Raw genomic sequence first — 5,358 nt, 5'->3', positions numbered from 1 at the left:
CCCCTCTAACCCCCCGCCAATAATGGCTAAGGAGAAGCACCTAGCCACAGTTAGACGACTCGAGGAACCTCCTCTGTATGAATGCGGAGATCGAGCTATGATAAATCCTAAGAATACGTTGGAGTCTGTGTGTCCGAACAAACACGAAGTAAGTGGAAAGTGTATATGTTTAAATGTTTATCTCTATATGTGTGCGTGTACTAATGTATTCTCTTATAGCATTATGGATTTGTGAAGTGTCGTTTCAATGAGTGGCTCTACGGTTCTAAGAATCAAAGGTCGGAGCCACCAAAGGCAAAGGAAAAGAAAAAAAGAAAGGTTAATTTACAAAGCACCTCCAGTCAAGTGCGAATGTGGTGTTAAATCAAACTACGGTCTAGTCCCTTCGGAGCTTGGAATAGGCCATTATTGCGGCCATATGGTTGACTATGATGAGGTTGGTTATTTTTGTGGTAAACATAAAATTGTATTTTGTTTCTTTTGCTAAGACATATATGATATAATTTTTCGTTTGAAAAGAGCACTAGGAAATGCAGGTGGGAATGTTATGATGGTCAAGCTAAGTTCTTGGATGAACTGAAGGGGAGGCAAGTAATTGCACGGAAGAGGGGATATGGACCTGACTACATCAACCTATTTGTTAAACATCATAAAAACAAGATGCGTGAGTTTGCTAGACAACGTGTTATTCATTACCCGATCAATGTTGGGCTTGACAAATGGGGATTGGAGAGATGGAGGGCGTTAGAGGAGGAGAGGGCAAGGAAGGAGGCAAGGGAGGAGGAAAGAGTACAAATGCAGGTCTTGAATGACCATGTTGTTGCATTGTGTGCCAGTGAGTCATTGGAAGCCTTGTTATTTTCATTGCCTGCTTTTAAATGTAATATAATCGCGTTGCTAACTTGTTGCATTTCATACATGAAGGGATTGGATGTAGCGAGGACCATGCCGCAGAGGTGGTCCATGTAAGATTTGAGGAAAAGAAGTTACATGAGCATAGAACGTGAGCTGGTTGCACCGTTCAATCTCTGATTGTGTTGTTTGATGTGGGGGACGAGGGTGAGGACGACACTGCTAGGTTGAGCGATCTCATCACTCTTGCTGAGGTGGGCTTGCAGGCAGAGGAGGCTGAGGACAACCCTGGTAGACTGAGCGAGCTCATCGCTCTAGCAAAGGCGGGCTTATAGGTAGAGGAAGATGACGACATGTTCTTCACTCAGGCCGTAGAGGCCACAGATGAAGCAGAGGCCGCTTACTACAAGTGATAGACAGATCAAGGCAATGCAGGTGAGCCTAGCCACATGAGCCAGACGGAGGAGGATGCGTTCTTAACTTAGGCAATAGAGGCCGCAGGTGAAGCAGAGGTAGCTTACTACAGGCGATAGGTAGATCAGGGGAATATAAGTGAGCCTAGCCACATCAACGAGGTTGTGGTAGAGGACCGGTACTCGGATGACGAGTTGCTTTCTTAGTATGTTTCAGACTAAGGATTGGTACATGTGTGCTAGTTCAATGTTTTAGATTTGGTATTTGTATTGTAGTAGAACTTTCTCGGTGCTACATTGTGTTTCATTTAAACTATTTATGTATTGTACCCATGTAACAAACACTTTTAATTTTTGTAACGGACATTGTGTTATCTCATAAAACTTCGCCACAAAAATGGTATTACAATGCTGCAATTTGCATGTATTTGTTATGTTCTCGGTAAATAATGCTTTTGCTTTTGTCATTGTCACACATTTGGGTGTTAATTTTGGGTCTTAGTTTGGTGCCCATCTTGTCCAAACATTAACTAGAAGATTGTACCAATCACTAATGACCTTGTGTCATGTCTATGCTCTGTTGTTTAAAAAAAGATAAATAAAAAGTTGTTCTCACCATTGCGATCTTTCAAAACCCCCTAAATTATATGCATCAAAATCTTGCTGCTGCTAATACGCTTAGAAGGGAGTCTGGCCAGCGCCCAACATGGGTTTGTCGAGCCACCATCCACGGCGCGACAAGGCTGACGCGCTAGTAGCCATGGCGTGGCAAGGCTGACATGCCCCCAGCCATGGCGCGGCGGTCAAAGCGGCAGCAAAAGGAACAAGGCACTTCTATTATGTCGTCGTATCGGTTTAACGAATAGGTCAATAGGAAGGTTAAGTGCATGAGACAATCAATACACAAGTTCAGCAATATTAACTTGTACACGTCCCAAGTTCATCGCAAGTTCGACAATACCACTATTCAACATAAGTTTAGCAAGTCATAACTACGACACAAGTTCATCAATACATAAGTTCGACATTACTCGACATACTACATGTTCCATCAGTATATGGGTCTCCGAGTACAAGTGCATCATGTGATCCTAAAGAACTCCTATGATCCAGGAGTATATGGGTACCACGGACATTGCTGCCTCTTCAGACGTGAAGGCAGCACGTTAGGGGTGAACCTAACATCGATACGGTCTCACTAGTGGTACACCCGGCGATACTGCTGAGTGTAACTAGGACCCTACAATTACAATATAGGCATCATTACTTACAATGTTTAAGTAATTGTGACGTATATGGAGAAGGGTTGTTTTAAGTACCTGTTTGTTGAACTGTGTAGGAAACGGTGCATCACCAAGCTGAGACATCCCAATCTCATCGTAGTCCTCCTCATCGTCCTTGTCCTCGTCCTCCTCATCCTCGTCCTCCTCAACGTCGTGCTCCATGGGACCTTTGCCTAGATTGCCGAGAGTACAAACATAAGAGGTCCCACCAGCCGTCGTGTTAGAGGAACCTGCTCATGTTGGCATAGTGCTCGAGCATAAGGAACTAGACAGGTCCAAGTCATAGGGCATCTCCCATAGAGTATCCACGTAGCTAAGCTTCTGTGCCAGCTTCTTGCAGCTCCTTGAAAGCTCTAGTTTGGTTTTGGTGAATTGATGAAACCCTAAGTGCTAACCTAGTTTATCAAGTGATCATGAGATAGGTAGCACACTTCAAGTCGAGAAGCTAATGAAGATCATAACATGACAATGGTGATGGCATGGCGATGATCAAGGGCTCAAAACTTGAAAAGAAGAAAGAGAAAAACAAAAAGCTCAAGGCAAAGGTATAAATTGTAGAAGCTATTTTGTTTTGGTGATCAAGACACTTAGAGAGTGTGATCACATTTAGGTTTGATAGCCATACTATTAAGAGGGGTGAAACTCGTATCGGAATGCGGTTATCAAAGTGCCACTAGATGCTCTAACTCATCGCATATGCATTTAGGATCTAGTAGAGTGCTAACACCCTTGAAAATGTTTGTGAAAATATGCTAACACATGTGCATAAGGTGATACACTTGGTGGTTAGAACACTTGAGCAAGGGTGAAGAGAATGGAGGAGATGCCAGCGTCGGTCAAGTGACCGAACGCTGGATCCAAAAGCATCGGACGCTGACTGCCTACGTCCGGTCGCATTGACTGGCAGTACAGAGGCTAGGGTTTACCACCGGACGCTGGGCTATGTCCAGTCGAGGTGGACTAGACGTGTCCGATCGAGGAAAACCAGTTTTCGACCCTTACTGTACTCGACCGGACGCTGAGGCTCCAGCGTCCGGTCAATTTCGCCGGAGCATCCGGTCAGCTTCATAGCCGTTAAAAACTGATGAACAGCATTTGAAGCTGGTGACACATGGCGTCCATCAGTGGACCGGATGCTGAGTCTAGGGTCCGATCAGTTGGACCGGAGCGTCCGGTCAGAGCGCAGTGTGCCCAGTGAAGGGGTACAACGGCTCTATTTTATGGGGGCTTCTATTTAAGCTCCATGGCTGGCTGTGCCTCACATCTTTAGCCATTTTCATTGACATAGCAACCTTGTGAGCCTAGCCAAAGTCCTCCTCCCACTCATCTCCATCATTGATTCATCATCATAGTGAGATTGGGAGTGAATCCAAGTGCATTGCTTGAGTGATTGCATCTAGAGGCACTTGGTGTTCGTGTTTCGCTGCGGATTTCGCTTGTTACTCTTGGTGGTTGCCGCCACCTAGATGGCTTGGAGCAGCGAGGATCGTTGAGCAGAGGGTGGTGATTGTCTCTGGCTCCGATCGTAGTGATTGTGAGGGGTTCTTGACTTTTCCCCGGCAGAGCACCAAAAGGTACTCTAGTGGATTGCTCGTGGCTTGTGTGATCCTCATCTTGTGTTGGTTGTGTGGCACCCTATTGAGGGTTTGGCGTGTGAAGCCAATTAGCGCGTGAACCTCTAAGTGAGTGAATCGCCACAACGAGGAGTAGCTTGCCGGTAAGCAAGTGAACCTTGGTAAAAATCATTGTATTCATTCTTTGATTTCGAGGTGATTGGTCTTCATTGTTATTCATCCTTGTAATTGATTGGTTCACTCCTCTACACGGAGGTATAACTATCTTGATCACTCCCTTTACATTATCACAAACTAGTTAACAAGCTCTTTAGTGTAACTAGTTGTGAGAGCTTGCTTGCTTGGTTGGTGTGGCTCTTTAGTTAGCCTTTGAGAGCACACTAACATAGGGTAGTGTCATACCTCTTGTGTGAATCAACACTATCTAAACTAGAATTGTGGTAGGTGGCTTGCATTTTGAGTAGGCTAGCGCAACACTTGCTTCGCCTCATAATTGTCTAATCTTTTGTTAAGTGTTGTTGTAGAAATTTTTATTAGGCTATTCACCCCCCTCTGGCCATTAGGACCTTTCAAGTGGTATCAGAGCTGAGGTTACCGCTATTTGAGGCTTAACTACCTTCAGTGTTAAAATGGCTCAAATCAACAACACTAAGAAGCCACCCCAATTTGATGGCCCCAACTATCCCTATTGAAAGGCTAAGATGACAACTTATATCAAGTCAATCAATAGGAAGGTTTGGAAGGTGGTAGAAACAAAAATTGAGATTGGAGATCCAGAGAATCCCACCGCGGCCGAAGAAGTACTTCTCCAAAACCATGACATTGCTCTAAGTGCTATTCATGATGCAATAGATGAAACAACATTTGAGCAAATCAAGAATATTGAGATGGCTCATGAAGCTTGGAAGAAATTGGAAGAATTATTTGAGGGCACTCAAGCCGTGAAGGGTGCAAAGGCTTACATTCTCAAAGAAAAGTTTGCAAGCTTCAAGATGAAGGAAGATGAGAGTGTGCCGGACATGTTCTATCGGATGGAAGTGATTGTCAATGATCTCAAAGCACTTGGTGAGAAGATAGAGGACAAGGACTTCTCCAATAAGTTCTTGAGATGTTTGCCCGCAAGATTTGGCATGTTAGTCACCTTACTAGTGAGGACCGGTTTGAACACAATGACACCAAATCAAATCTTGAGAGATATCATGACCGATGATGCTTATAGAGATGATGATGAGAAGG

Source organism: Miscanthus floridulus, chromosome 8 (genome assembly GCF_019320115.1).
Source record: "Miscanthus floridulus cultivar M001 chromosome 8, ASM1932011v1, whole genome shotgun sequence".
NCBI lineage: Eukaryota > Viridiplantae > Streptophyta > Magnoliopsida > Poales > Poaceae > Miscanthus > Miscanthus floridulus.
The sequence above is the reverse complement of the archived record's forward strand: the minus strand, read 5'-3'. Positions refer to the sequence as shown.